The sequence below is a fragment of the Haliotis asinina genome, chromosome 2 (assembly GCF_037392515.1).
Source record: "Haliotis asinina isolate JCU_RB_2024 chromosome 2, JCU_Hal_asi_v2, whole genome shotgun sequence".
Classification (NCBI taxonomy): domain Eukaryota; kingdom Metazoa; phylum Mollusca; class Gastropoda; order Lepetellida; family Haliotidae; genus Haliotis; species Haliotis asinina.
The window spans coordinates 9,500,469-9,517,871 of NC_090281.1; positions in this window are offsets into that span (position 1 = coordinate 9,500,469).

Consider the following 17,403-nt stretch of genomic DNA (forward strand, 5'->3'; position numbering starts at 1 on the left):
TTTCAGAAGCACAAAAGACACACTGGCACCAGTCAGCGGTATCTGGGATGGGTTTGAACATGCTCTTAGGAAACATTATAAACGTCACTGTAGACAAGCAGCTTGTACAGCTCCATGGATGATGTTTTCTTCATCCTGTACATGCCAGCAAAACCGGACAAGTACGGCCTTTAATGGATTCAAGACACTGGGTCGTCCATTCCTTGAGTCTTGCTGAAACGTAACTGTTGACAACTTCGTCACTGACCACAGACTTGGACTAGAACTGTAACTGTTGTCAAACTGATTGATCATGCTTGAGACAGTCCTTCCGTCCAGGGGTTCAACCAGACAAAGGGGGACATGTCAACATGTCACTCCTCTGTTACAACAAACTAAAGGGAGACGTAGACACAGTGGTACATTGTTACACCACAAAACGGAAGACCGATCGGTGACCACTAGTCATGTTTCTGAACATGTTGGATCTGGTTGGCATAGCTTCACACACAGAATGGGGACTGAAGTCTACAGAGATAAGACTGTGTGATGCAAACTGCAAAAAACTATTGCACACAATACATACACATCATCATACACGACACACAGCCACCACACAAACATTCACCACACACGGCACATATACATCCTACAAACACATGCATCCACTACAAGCACAAATGCACATACATCCACCACACAAACATCCACCACACACGGAACATATACATCCTACAAACACATGCATCCACTACAAGCACACAATGTACATACATCCACCACACACGGTACATATACATCCTACAAACACATGCATCCACTACAAGCACACAATGCACATACATCCACCACACAAACATCCACCACACACGGAACATATACATCCTACAAACACATGCATCCACTACAAGCACACAATGCACATCCACTCCACACACACACACACACACATCCATGACACACACCCAATGCACATCCACACACAGGGGACATACATCCACCACATATACACACACAATGCACATACATCCCCTGCACACGACACACGTACAACCCCCCACACATAAATCCACCACAAAGAATCCACATCCACCACACACACACACACTGCACACACACACACTGCGCGCACACACCCACGCACGCACACACATCCACCATACACACAATGCACATGTATCCCCCGCACACTACTCGCATACATTACCCGCATACATGCATCCACTACAAACAATCCACATCAACCACACACACAATGTACACCCACCTCAGGCACAATGCATATGTATCTACAACATACACACACACTTGCTCCAATGAATACTTGACATTGCTAGCCTACAGTATGCTTTTGGTATGTAGTGTCTTACCTCGCCTTTGAAATGTCTCGCTTGCATCCCAAGTACAGTGTCGTCAGGCTCCCCATTGTTCTCGTTGACCTTGCTTTGGTACCTCTTGATCTCTTAGCGCAGATCAGGAGAGTGTCCGGGTTCTCCACCGGGAGCACAGCCCTTCTGACAATCTGGGTAATGCAGAAGGCTGCAGAGTTGGGGAGCCTCCATATTCTCCGGAAAGTTCTAGGTGGGTTCGACTAGGCAGTGTTTCCTAGGCTGCGTGTAGAGGGGATGAGGGCCCTGAGCTGATGATGAGTCTTACCGGCCTGACCGTGCCAGGATCACATGGGTGAATAGTGGGTATTTGTAACTGCGCCTGTATCCGTGCATTCGACGCTCGTTCAAGGCGCTACAAAAAAGGTGAATGTATGTTTAACGTATACATTACGTTAATAATAGTTAGAATTAAAAAAAGGAAGAAACATCTAAGAGAAGGCTATGGAGAAGTAATGGGTTTTCAGAAGGGACTTGAAAGAGTTCAGTGATTCGGCACATTTGATGTTAGCAGGCAGTGAATTCCAAATCAAGGCAGCGGTGTAGGTAAAGGTCCTCTGACCACAGGAGACACGTCTGCCTTTGGGGACTGTAAGTAAAAGCTGATTCTGGGATCTGAGACATCTTGCAGGTGTGTATAGTGTAAGAAGTTCAGATGGGTACTCTGGAGTTAGACCGTGGAGACATTTATGTACAAGACACAGTACTTAACAGGAAGCCAGAGTAGGAAAATGAGTGATGAAGTGATGTGATCTCGCTTAGATTTTAGACATACAGTACGGGCAGCAGCATTTTGAATTGTTTGGATTTTCTGTAATTGCACAGAGTTCAAACCAGCATGGAGGCTATTACAATAGTCAAGTCTAGAAAGGACAAGAGATCTCACTGAGGCATGGGCACAGTCTGTGGTGATGTATCGGCGGATTGAGCTAAGGATTCTGAGGTGGTCCTTGCAGACATTACGTAGATGGTTGATTTGGGCATCTAGTGAGAGATTTGGGTCTATGTACACACCAAGGCAAGTCTTGATGAAGTAACAACACCTTTAACTGACACCTCTTGGCTCCGACTCCATAGATATGACTGAAACCACCCCAAAGCAGCTCCTCTTACTCCAACTTGCTGATTCAGGATTTCGAATAGTTGTGCGTGATCCACAGTGTCAAACGCTGCACTATCTATCTATCTATCTATCTATCTATCTATCTATCTATCTATCTATCGAGTTTATGAAATTCTACTAAAATCACACTTTGTGGAAATCTGTCAGAGGGTTTGTTCTGACGTGAAGAAAGCGAACTTAATCGTCACGTATTGAAGTACCGTGTTACTCTAGGTGACAGCCATTTTAGTATGACATGGTAATTGAGTTGAAAAAATAATTCACATCGCAGTAAATGCACCATATCGAATACGATATTTCTTATTTACCATATTTTCCTAAAAACTTCCAAAGTCAGTTTCACTCAACCATACGTTTTAATCATAGCATTTTTGTTCCTTTAAACTTTAACTTAATGTTCCTACCTGTGATTGACGGGATCGTGTAAATCCAGCCAGGGTTCATGCAGGTGGTAAATGTAATGTAAGTCCCCATGGTATCTACCTTTAGTTGTTGGTGATTTATAGCTTTTATATGATCTTTTATATTGTTTTGTCCAAATATTGCTATTATAGGCTTATACAGGTAAATGAACACATGTCTACGAGAAAGGGGATAATGACATGTTGTTGCAGGAGGTAAGTGTTTGTTACTCGTCATTGGAAGTGAATATTAAAATACTATTTTTGCACATTGTTTAAATTTACGGTGACAAGGTTACTAAACCTTCTTCTAAATGCAAATACTACCTAATAGATATATAACAAGATGCGAAATGACTAGGACATAGCATTCACTATTGATTTTTCATAATTCTAAAGTTGAATTTGTTACGTAATTGAATATGAACTGATAACTCTTGCATCGACTCATAATATATAAATTACACATAAACCATACAAATTTTGTTTACGCTGTTTAATGTTTCATGGTGATTTGAAATGTGATCTTTCAATGCAATTTACATGAGCATTGTGTTTGTATTTGATGTATGCAATTATATGTGTTCCAGTGTAATTATCACGTGTATCAAGTCTCTATTGATCCACCGTCAATAAAAGCAGGATAATACATTAGGTACGGAAGTGATACTCGTGTGTATAATCATTCAATCAGACAACAGTAGAGAGATATTTGAACAGTGCCTGGCAGAATGCATGTCCAGTTACGCCCTTGGTGGAAGTTTTGGCCCGTGACAAGTGTAAACAAACTAATGCGCTGTTATATCACTAGACAACCTGTTTCATGGAGTCACGACCATTGTCAGTCTTCAGAACCTCGTTTGTATTCAAAATAAATATAGGCTTGCCCATCTTCATAAATATTTGGGGGGGAATTCAACTGCAAGCGTATACATTATAATTAATCAGTATCGTGTCATTGAATTCTATAATTGGTGTGTACATTTCGTGCATTCCCACGATTATATCTTTACAACACAATTAAACAATTAAGCAATTAAACAATCGGGACTTGCTCGTATGACGAGAAGGTTTCCTGTAATCTCCGAAACCTACCAGGGATATCAGGCATGACCACTGTAGTACACTTTATATTAAATTTAGAACAAAATATAATCGGATTACGTTTTTCAGGGCGAATTGATTCTCTTATATGATGTATTAAACTCTAGATAATTGTTTAATATTTAGCAATTTCTGTACTTATTCTTATATGTATTAATATACACCCTACCTTTGCCGAACACCAGGTGTTCAATATTCTCAGTCGTGGCAGTCAGCTGTGTCTGGTTGAATCCTTCCATGGGGACACAAGACTTGGTGTCCCTGTTGCAGAACATCGTGGTACAGTATGCACTGGGGAAACATAGATAGACACAGTCTAACCGGGACATGACAGGAGACCCTGGAAGCAGGGACGGGGGCACCAGTCCAGTAGATGGCGGGGCTACGGCAATGTCATAACAGCCCATGCTGTTTACAGAGTTCTGGAGGTTTAATACCAGGTACTTTATTAACTAAATGTGGAGAAGGAAGCCTGAAATCAGACATGATTTAATGGCATGTTTCAGGGTCATGATCGTCAATACTAACAGACTTTTAATCGAAGATATACCTGCCTCTTATGTGATTAATGCAACAACTATTCTAATATCTGCTGGTTTTGTTCGAGTTAATGTACGCCCCACCATAACTCAGCGTACACTGCGCTTATATGATACAGTGTATTAGTAGAGAACACAGTCAGGACGGGTACGGTAAACATCTTCGGGTGAAAGGTTTGTTTGTTGTTTCACCCCGCGTTCGACAATAAGACAGCTGCTTGAAGGCTATCCAAAGGGCCCAGCGTTGACACAATCTATTGACATCATCTGTTACATTGATCCTCGCAATACTGACACAATGACATGCGTCAACCAAGTAGGCCAGTTTGACCATCCGAACCTGTGATTTGTTCCTCAAAACAAATTCCAAACCGGATCGTCCCGGGTGTTTTCATCTTTACTGTTCTTTCAAAATGAAACACACTTCCAATACATTGTGAAGCGGACGTATGATGTTCCCCGCCGTGATATTGCTGGAATATTGCTAAAAAGGATTTAAAAACATACTCACTCACTCACTCAACCACCCACCTACTACACTATACACTGCGTCCATCTCGTTGTAATAATGCGACCTGCCATGCGTGAGTTAGTGAGTGAGTGAGTGAAGTAAAGTTTATAGCAACAGCAGTATTTCAGCCATGACTTTAAGCAATTTTAAATTCAGGAGAAATTCGCAAAATTTAAAAACCTATCGACGAAGGACAGTTAATCCAACAAGTAGACCACAGGTATAAGAAATGAAACTAGCATATATCTCTAAAAAGGATTTCATATGAAGACAATACAATATCGTAAAAAGATGAGTAAACATTTAACGTCACATCGGCAATATTTCAGCCATATCGTGGTGAGAACATTTAGTTGTTACACATAGTAATTTATGGTAAATTATATATACATCTCATCGAAGGACAACAAAACTGACTAGAATATCACAATCTTAAGAAATCAAACTAGCATGTATTTCTAGAACAAAATTTCAGATTTGGACAATACAATATACAAAGGCCTGGGGATCGCCAACAACTAAAGGTAGATCACCACTCTAAGGACCATGAGACTTACAGTACTTTGGCTACGTGCATGGACCCTGGCTACATTTGTCCCTAGGATGATGATCACCTTCGGTTTCTGGCGATCAATAGCCCACTTTTTACATGGCATTGTCTGAAATCTTCTGTTTTTACAAATGCATGCAGGCTAATTTTAACTTTTTGTGATGCACTAGTTATTTTACAGTCTGGTCGATGACTGGTTCTTTAACTATTTATTGTGTAGCTACAACATATCTCGTCACTATATGGCTGCCATATTGCCGATGTGCCTAGACTTTAACTAACTCACTCACTCACTCACTCACTCACTCACTCACTCACTCACCCTAGCTGGATTTATACTATCCCTTCAGCCCTTGGCGACTGCACTGATATTTAGCCATAATGAAACAACAAATATTCTACGGTTAAAAAAGGTGTGTAGAGTGCGGAAGTTTTGGGACTTACGTACCGACCTGTCATGACCTGTCCTTTAAAGATTTCCTTTGAAAAGGGAACTATCCATAACGACGGAATTCTATATATGTCGGATGGCTGTGGCTAGTTAGAATTACATGTATGTGATAATTGACTATAATCAAGTTAATTACAAGTCAAACATCAAGTAACTAGATCTACACACTTTGAAATCTGGCAAACATGATTAACGAGGAAATGTCATGCCCAGCATCATTACTGGTGTGAAACACGAAATTCGAAATACATGTACAGTGGAAGCTGTCTAAACCGGCACTCATCGTTACTGAAGAAATAATCCAGTTTAGACAACGTGCCGGATTGTAGAGCTGATGATAAATTTTCAAGCCACAGACGGGAATGAGATTTTATGCTGGCATTGACACCTTGCCGGATTGGACAGATGACGGATTTTACAGCTTCCACTGTACATTTCCTTGTACACATCTGAAGATCTTAGGTCTTCTAAAAATCTTGCTTCACGGTTGAATTAATGTGTAGCTGATGCAACAATATGTTTCAAGCAGCATGCTTACAGACAGTGCTGGCAATGCTACACGTAGACACATGGAACAGTTCTGTTTGATCTCACACAGTATTGTAGGAACCTTACACTGATTTGTTTAAATGTGATGTATTTCCTTATTTCCTTGCCAAATGTCCGGTGGGCAATTCCATCGATTCAGTCAGTATGTGAATAATATAGACCTCTCGGAGAAAGAAGTAAAGGGGTGTATGGGTAGTTTTAACAAATATACAAATAGCTATGCGTATCCCAACTGTGCCTTAAATTGGATCCTCTAATCAATATTACTTTTTTACAGGTCAACACATTTGGAACATGTATTTTACGTCACAATCAACAATGGGTAGTAACAACTACTTGCAGCACTGTTTAGACGGGAAGATTTGCCATAGCGGTTGTGCAGTTAACAATAACAGACTTTCATAAATTATATTACGTATACGAATCTATGGAGAGAACATCTCATCTCATTTGCATACTATAGCATCAGAAACGTAATTTTCACTTTGATGAAGTTTCGAAGGGGTAAAAATGACACGATTTGCTCTCCTATAAACTCGCTTACTTCGGATGATTTTTCATAAAAAAATGTTAAAAACAAAGGTGGCAAAAACGAAAGTCATATTGGATTTAACAATCCAACTTCAACGTGAAGATTGTTAACAGCTGTAAGAGTTCAATGTAGACGAGTCATGAAACATTGATGTTGGCAGACAAATGAGATTAAATGCAGAGCAGTGGTAGTCCCCCGTCATATATCTCAACAACGATCCCTGATATATAGTTCTGGACCTTCCTAGCAGAAGCTATGCCATGCCACACCAGAATCATCTAGAAAATACAGCTTCTCACAATCAGACCTGAAACAAAGCAAACACAGGGCAGTTAACCCCCAAGTGCACTCTTAATGGTGTAAGTTCAAATCCGCACTCAACAATTTAAACTTTTGTGACTCGTATTACCATAATTACCACAGGTTAATTAAGGTGGCAATTTAATTATCAAAAACATTTAACAAGGGAAAATAGCAATCAGGCAGGATACGCTCACCTGGTATCATCACTAATCCATAGTGACACATTCTCATCGTATCGCATGGTGCCAGTCACTGAAATGACTGGTTTAGACCCGATTTGTTTACAATAGAAAACACTGTACAGCTCCAATGCTGCTCAAGATATAGTCACAAGTGTAAAATCGTCTCCAAAGAAATACTCAACGCAAAAATTACGACTACATTTCTTGGATGTCATGGATTTGTACTAGTAACACTCGTTTTTTTGATAATTTGAGGACAGCGGATTACCAAATACATCAGTCTGAGCGTGTATCATAGTTTCAAAATACGTCCGAAATGGTTCTGTCTTATCTACACAATTGCTACTTTATGAAATATGACTAAAGAATGTGAAAATCAAAACATCTCAGCTGCCTTTTTCTTGAACTGCAGTCGACTATAGAGTCCAAGATGGGGAAGACACGTGTCCCTGATTTACCTCTGAAAGTTTGAAAAAAAGTGCCGGTTTACACAGTGCAAAAACAATATTGATGCAGGCAGTAAATTAAAGTCCATACACATTTGACTATTTTAAGACTGGTTTTCCGCAAGCCATGCTGGTCGTAAGAGGTGACAATTAGGGATCGGATGGTCCAGGTTAGTGATGCTGTTTGATCCCCTTGGTACCCCAGACACCGTCGCGCGTCAAAAAGGACGATGCCATATACCTGTGGTCTCTTCCAAGAGACACAAGGGATACCGGGAGGGTACCCTCAAGCAGAACCGTCAAGAAAACGTTCTGACAGAATGGCCCAAGAACTGTCTAGGAACATTTTACTCCAGGCAGTTACTTTTGTATACATGTGCTTGAAATAAACATCATAAATTGTAGTAGAAAAATACCCAGTCCACAAAATCCCCAAAGGAGCGAACAGGTTGCCCATTTGAATCACCCTCACAACCAGCAATGGGGTGCTGTGGACAAATATCTCCAAATTAGGAAACCGCTATCACCGTTACCCAGCAAACACCACGAGGAGCTTGCTAGTCTCGAGTTGTGACGTGGCCAAGAATCAACAATCTGAACAGATTCTTCATCAGAAGATGTTGCTATATCAGCGTCAATGTAACGTCTTTTCGTTTTAGAACTAGGACCAGTCAAATGTGTGGTGTCCATAATGAAACAGAGGTTATTCGGCATCCCTGCTCCCAACCCGCCATCGAGTGTCAACAAGGACGATGTTGAAGTGGAAGCCGCCTACAAACACCAGGGTTACACGGATGTTATACTGAAGCAAAAATGACTCAGATAGCTATTTGTGCCAAACAGAATATAGGTCAGGGTGGTTCAGCCCAAGACAGATATCCGAAGACAGATAGAATCTGGAGGTCAAAAATGCCAGATTGGCCCATGAGTCACCGCCCTCTAGTCTCTACGCAAAGGTGTTTTTTAGAAACTGTTGTCTATTTTGAAGTTAAAATACACCAATGACATTTCAGTCGCTGAGGCAAAAAAGTTGGTAACAAATGCATCAACAAATTCCTCTCCTTCACGATCTTATTCCGACGCTGTTTCCTCTACCCCTATCACATCCGATACTGGCTGTCAAACTGCTATTAGCTGGGTGTCTAACGACCAAAAACTACTATACCCAATCGATACTGCAGATGCCAACACTTCACCAGCTTCGCAGAAAGACTCTGTTCCTGACCCTGTGATTGCGTCAGGCTGTATAACTGAAGGGAAAACAAATAGAATTCTAACTGCAAAAGAGCGAAAATTACAACGGAAAAAAGAAGCAAGGTCCCTTAAACATATTCAGGACCCGTCTACCTCAACATCCCCTCTGGAGGTTCATAATGTCTTTGAACCTCTAGCCATGGAAGTCAATCCATAGCTGCCCATGCCGTGCATCATAGAGGACAATCTAACTGCACACACATGATCTCCATTTAAGCCACCATGAGTGGCTTTTCCAATATAATATGATGGAATTGTAGAGGACTTTGGAACAATTTCAATGACCTGCAACTTTTAACACAGGATTTTAAACCATCAGCACTTTGCAAGAAACTTTCCTCAAAAGCACACATAACTTTGACCTGATACATTATGATTCATACCATAGCTTTTCCCGTCCAGGGAATAAAGCCACTGGAGGTTCCTCTCTTTTAGTGAGGCAGGGCATCATCCATAGTCCCGTTTCTCTCAATACCCCTCTCCAGGCTGTTGCTATTCGAATGACATTAAATGTTGTTTTCACATTATGTTCTTTGTATATTCCACCGTCGTCTTCCCTTCAACAGTCTGATCTTTGAGCGCTTTATGATCAACTCCCTAAACCATGTGTCATAATGGGAGATTTAAATGGTCATAACCCACTTTTGGGTAGTACTGACAGCTATGTAAAAGGTAAGGTACCGGAGGATGTTTTCTTGAACAACGTTTTATGCATATTTAATGATGGTTCTTCTACACATCTACATCCAGGAACTGGAACTTACTCTTGTCTGGATTTATCCATTGTGGATAACTGAGTGAATGTGGATGGTCAGTTCATGATGACCGTTGTGGGAGTGATCATTTCCCCACCATATCAAAATCTGTGACACCCTCTGATGTCCCTCCATCATCACGATGGAACTTTGCTAAAGCTAACTGGAATTTGTATGAAATTCGCTGCTGTACTAAACTAACACCTGATGCTTTTGTTGATGTTCTGATCCGATAAAAAATCGTCTCTAAAGAACTTCTTCAAATAGCTGATGAATGTATCCCGAAATGCTCTTCAAATCCACACATATGTAAACCATGGTTTACTGCTGACTGCAAACAAGCTAGGAAGGCCCGGAAGAAAGCTGAACAGTATTTCCGTCGCCATCCTATGGTCCATAATTTAAACAAATTTAAAATTTAAAATGCTAAAGCAAGGCGAACTTTTAAACAAAATAAACGCCAGTCATGGCAAAATTACGTTTCAAAAATAAATTCACATACGCCAATTTGAAAGGTATGGAACATGATCCAGGAAATAAAAGACAAGGCCTCTAAATCTAGTATTCACCATCTCAAAGATGGGAAACAGCTATTGACTAATAAATCAGATATTGCTAATAAACTTGGTGAGACTTTGGCGAAACATTCTTCCTCATTAAATTATGTACCTGAATTCCAAAAATATCAAAAACAGGAAGAAAAGAAATGTATTAATTTTACTTCAGCGAATGGGGTAGATTACGATGAAACCTTTTCAATATATGAACTTCATACTGCTCTTGACCAGGCTCACGATACTGCCTCTGCAGCTGATGGTATACATTATCAACTTCTGAAGCACTTGCCAGAATCCTGTTTAGAGACACTTTTATACATATTTGATGACATTTGGACATCTGCAAAATTTCCTTCCTCGTGGCGAAATGCCGTAATTGTACCCATCCCTAAACCTGGACGTGATCATACTGATCCATCGAATTATAGACCAATTTCACTAACAAGCTGCGTTTGAAAAAACATGGAACGCATGATAAATAATCGACTTGTTTGGTACTTGGAGACTAATAACCTAATAACAGATATACAATGTGGTTTCCGTAAAAACAGAAGTACCATCGATCATTTAGTGCGTTTAGAATCTTTTGTTAAGAATGCCATAATTAATAGACAACATGCAGTGTCAGTCTTTTACGATCTAGAAAAAGCATACGACACGACATGGAAACACGGGATTTTAAAAGATTTACATGACTTTGGATTACGATGCCGCCTGCCCCAATTTATATCCATTTTTTTTAAATGACAGGCAATTTCAAGTCCGAGTGACCATTATACTCAGGATTAGGGTGTCCCACAAGGCGGTAGTTTGTCTGTTACTCTGTTTAGTATTAAAATCAACAGTCTATCAAAGGTTTTAACTGATTCAATCGATGGATCACTTATTGTGGATGATTTTAATATTTCTTGTCGTGGTATAAATATGCGCACCACTGAACGGAAATTACAGTTGTGTTTAAATAAAATAAATAAATGGTGCCTTGAAAACGGCTTTAAATTTTCTCAAACAAAACCAAATTGTATACACGTTTGGAGAAAATATAAACCGCATAAGGACCCAGAACTATCTTTAGATGGCACTCCAGTCAAAGTTGTAAAGGAGGCTAAATGCTCGGGTTAATTTTTTGATTGTCATTTAACCTTCTTACCACACATTAAATCTCTTAAAGTTAAATGCATGAAGGCACTAGATTTGCTGAAGGTTGTTTCCAATTCTAAGTGGGGAGGGGTCACACTACCCTCCTTCATTTATGCAGATCACTGGTACGATCCAAACTCGATTATGGCTCCATTGTATATGGTGGAGCCTGCAAAAGCAGTCTAAAACTTTTAGAATCTGTCCATCACCAAGGTTTAAGACTTTGTCTTGGTTCATTTCGAACTTCATCGGTTGACAGCCTGTAAGTCGAGGCTGATGAACCATCTCTTGAGCAGCGCCGAATAAAATTAGCTTTACGGTACAAAATTATATTCCAATAAGTCAAACCCTGCAGATAGCTGTGTTTTCAATCCTCTCTATGAGGATTTATACAATAAGAAATCTTCTCTTGTTCCACCTCTTGGTTTACGAATAAAACCATTTATTTCTGCTGCCGGCATTCGGCTGGATAATATAGCTCCTTTACGTCTTCTTTTTTCTCCTCCTTGGCAATTGGTTAGACCACAAGTCGACCTAACATTAACTACATTTAAAAAATCAGAAACTAATGAATTACAATGTAAACAATAATATAATCAATTAAGACATAAATATAGCAATTATAACTCCTTATTTACAGATGGGTCCAAGGGCGGTGGCGCAGTGGCGTATGTCATTGGATCCAGAACAATATCTTCTAGATTACTTGATAACAGCTCTATTTTCACAGATGAAGCTAACGCCATACTAATGGCTCTTACATATATTCAAAGACACCCCCAAAATAAACAATATATAATCTATTCCGATTCTCTTTCTTGTCCTCAGGCTGTTAAAAATATTTCTTGTAAACATCCACTTTTAATAGAAATTATTGAATTGTGTACTGATCTTGCTACTGGCCAATGCGACATCGTCTTTTGTTGGTTACCCAGCCACGTAGGCATTTCTGGTAACACAATGGCCGATCTTGCTGCCAAGGCAGCACTCAATAAATCTGTGACACCACTTCTTATTCCATACGCTGATTATAAAGCTACCATTAGGTCTTTCATCCGTGATTTGATGTAGAAGCGGTGGGACACTCAAGTAGGTATCAACAAATTACATGAAATAAAACCGTATATTGGTTACACCTACTTGAGTTGTCACTCCCGATTTGAAGAGACCATTTTGCGGCGATGACGTATTGGCCACACACGATATACACATGAATATTTGCATAAAGGTGAAGATCCTCCGTTTTGTATCCCTTGTGAAAGAATCACAGTCAAGCCTGTTTTGCTTGACAGTGTTGAATATTCCATCACAAGCGATAACTTTTTTAAATCAAGAACTATGAAACATCTTTATAGTAATGTTAGTGCTCATTTAATCATTGCGTTTTTAAAAGAATTAGACCTGTTATATGACTTGTAAATAGATAAATATTTTATGATTGGAAGTTGAATTAGCAACTAAGATTATCCTCGGAGGGGGTTGAAGTGCCGGAAAATTATTGTCCTCCTGAGAAGGTACGTAAGTCCCAAAGCATTTGAAGTCAGATTTAATCTTCCACTTTTTTAGTCGTAGATTTTAAATTGTAGTCGTGTCATTTTAAATTGTGGCTAATCTTGCATACAGTCGCTAGCAGCTGAGGGGATGGTGTAAATCCAGCTGGGAACCATGCAGGTAGCAGAGGTAATGTAAGTCCCCATGGTCCCTAGTATGGTAATCTACCTTCAGTTGTTGGCGATCTACAGCCCGTATTTTATATTGTATTGTCTAAATAGTGGTATTTGTGTTGTGTTAAACTGCTAATAGTTTTAGCAGCTTGCAGTGACACATTTATCTACACTTCCTGAAACGGGTCAGGCTATAGACCTTCCGGAATCTGGCCAACCTCAGCGGCAAGTTTCTGTCCGCTCTAATGTCAGGTTTAAGAGTTCGTTTACGAAATAGCACAATATTTGTTGGCACTCAGTCCCCAATATACGCATAACTGATCTCGCAGCTGCCCTAGTGGTTATATAGTATGACCAGAAATTATTGAATTTAAGAAATATGTTTAATTAGATTTCTAGTGTAAACAACCGTGACCAGATGGTAAGTGCTTGGTTTAATTCAAGAGACTCCGTTAATCCTTTTTCATTAGTTTTGGAAGCGTTATCTCCTTTTGTTTACTTGCCAGCAGACGACATTTTCAGTGATCCTCAGTACGGATGGCTTAGAGAAGAGGAAGTAGATTTTAGAGTATTATGACAGGGACAGGGACATCAGATCAGATCAGTGTTCGGAAAAATATTGCAAATGGATATGACACTGAGCGCCAGGGAGGCGCAGGTAGTCCCAGAAAATTGACTGTCAGTGACCGGAGGCTTCTTGGTATTCTTGTTTCTTAAAACAATCGAAGGAGTTTAGAAACCTTACGGCTGAGTAAGATTGACAGAGGAACTGTGGCAGTCACCCAAACAATAAACCACTGCAATGGCGCCAAGAAATGTATTTCCTGGAAAATCGATAGCGATAGACTATACCACCCAAGACTGACTCCTACTAGGGGCAACAATATTCGGCATACACTTAACTACAGCGGGTCCAAGCACATGGCAGCCCCTGCAACTAACACTGAAAGGCTGCAGCCGTTTAAGAGGGAATCTATACATGCCACACGTTTACCAAATACAAAGGGAAGGAGAGATTGTTGCTCCTACTCAATCTATCAACAATTTGACAAACTATTTCAGTATAGGGCTACACGATATGAGAAACAGCTGAAGACGCTGGCGGAATACAATGCCTGCGGTCGGTGGGTGGGTCATTTTTGTGTGAACTGCACATAGAAATACTGCACGTTAGAAATAACTGGCCATTAAACACCAAAGCTGGCTTAATGCCTTCGATGGTCGCCATATTTAGAGCTATGAGTTCTCATCGAAAGAATTATGGAGCCCCGTCACTGCTTGCAACTATAACTGTTTTACATTTTAATTGGTTATCCTTTCATAATCAATGGAATGATCAATAATTCTGCTGATTAGGTATGTTTCAATTTCATTAAAATATGTGTATGTACCATGTCAATATTCATGTCGTTCCTTTCAACGTGTCATTGATTTATTGGGTAGTTAAAATAAACCAATAGACGCGCGGAATCTGGACGTTTCGTGTGATCAGTGTTTAAAGACAGTCATCGATTTATACTTAAAGGCTGAAAAACTAGATAAACACTTTTCAGAACACACACCTTTTTTATAAATTCTTTCTGGAAACTGTTTCCATGCCATATCCTGGAATATTTCCGCGTTCATTTTCGCACAGAGCAAATAAGGATAACCGCCATTTATCTTGATTAAAGATTGTGTAGCTTTAGGGGAATACCAACACAAATATTCTTAACGAAAACTTCGATAGCATTTTCACATCATTGTATCACATCGCTGTCTGAGAAAAGGGTCATTTATGTTTGTATCATCACGTGTTGCGGGCTCCGTTTATACCCAGATTTCTGTCACAGTTTGTGAATGGTTGGAGTGTTAACCGTATCTAACCCTCGTGGCATTTAAGTTATTTCCAAAATAATGTCACATGGCAAAGTACAATACGATAACATTGCGTAATATAATATGTTGAAACCTGTCCTGTTTTAGGTCACGCTTACGAACCATATCAATACTTCAACAAGACGAGGCGTCATAAAAGTATATGCAATATACTAAACATATTTAGCATACGAAGATCTGTGCATGAGATGCGTGTACGTACTAGTCTCTAATGTTCTGGAATAAGAACAGAAAGGACCTTTATGTTTCAGGCAACTATTGAATATTTCATACTAATTACTGCATCTTTGATGTCACCTGTGTTTCATGGTATAACCATAGTTATAATGTTTCATGATATAACCATAGTTACAATGTTTCATGATGTAACCATAGTTACAATGTTTCATGATATAGCACTAGTTATAACGTTTCATGATATAACCCTAGTTATAATGTTTCATTATATAACCCTAGTTATAATGTTTTAGTTTTGCATGCTAGCTTTATGTTCAAATCTGTGATACTAGTATATTATTGTCCATCGTCGACAGGTTTTACTCATCAACATTTTGTAATTTTATAGCATATGATACGATATAGCTGAGATATTGCCGATATAACCTCCATGGACTGTCGACATTCTCTCATGATCAGTAAATGAATTGATTTCGGGTATATAGGGCCGTAAGTAAGTCACGGCACTTGCGAGACCGCTAGCAAGCAACGTAAACTGGGTCCGGTCTTGTAAAATCGTAAATGGCGCTCGTGCAATTTGGAAGCAGAAATCTCACCGGAAATCTCATACCTAAAGAAAGCTGGACCCCGGCTCGCATATCGTAAGTTGGCACGCGGAAAGGGAGCCAGGAACCAGCTTACTACCGGAAGTAGCGCCTAATTCGTGGTAGCACCACTCAGAATATATGACATATGTTCTATATAGGTTTATCTCATGGTATATATCATAGTCTCATAGTATATCACCCGGGTATCCTTGGTGCTACAAGTCGAGATCAGCTTGATTTTGGGATTGTCCTTGTGATGCTTCATGGTGGGTGGGAATCCGGATGACGAACCATTGCAAATGAATGTATGTTGACACGTGCATTCCGAACCATTAGGATGTTGAAAATGCCAAAAGTTTGGTCATGGCGTACATACTTGCACATTGTCTGCTGCATGTGTTCACTGTGGTGAAAGGACACGTACGAGAAAAGACTGTGACAGTAATGTCAAAACATATACCGACTGTGAAGGGGATCATCCGTCCTACTCTAAAAACTGCCCCGTTTGGAAACATCAAATGGAGATAAATAGAATAAAATTCACCACCAAACAACAATTTTGCCGGTGCCAAAAAATAGTCCAAAGCTCAGAACATAAGAAAAGCTACCCTTCCATAGCCAGACTCCTGTCAGAAGCAAACACTAGAGTTACACAGTCATCGGCATGCTGTGAGGCAAACGTGATCTGATTTGTTTGTTTGGCATTATTAGAAGCTGGAGAGTAATAGAAGGTAAGATTCTTTATGGATAACAACTTCTTTATTACATTACGACGTTTCGGTATAGATCCTTATACCGTTGTCAAGCAAGTTGTCACTCTTGCTATACCGAGACGTCGCATCATATGTAATAAAGAAGTTGTTATCCATAAAGAATCTTACCTTCTAAAACGTGATTTGAGTTTAAGCGGAATCTCCTCTGATATTCTCAACTGCAGTATCTACCCAAACAATAGAATCAGTTCCTAGTAGGTCCCAAAGCCAGTGAGCAACATCCTCTTATCTTGACTCATCATCTTAGTGAACCTCAAAGTCTACATAGATCCTTAACGGTAAGAAGCCAGATCCTTTTGAAAAAACTCCGGAAAGAGTACGACAAGCTAAAGAAATTATACAACAAATATGGGAACATTATTTTCGTCGCCACCCTATGGTGCATAATGTAGAAACATAAATGCTAAAGCGCGGCGTACATTTAAACAGAATAAACGCCTATCATGGTAAAATCGTGTATTCAAAACAGGTTATCGAACGGTCATGTCCAAGGTAAGGAACATGGTCCAGAATTTCCTTCCTCGTGCTGTGACGCCATAGCTTTACTAATAACTAAACCT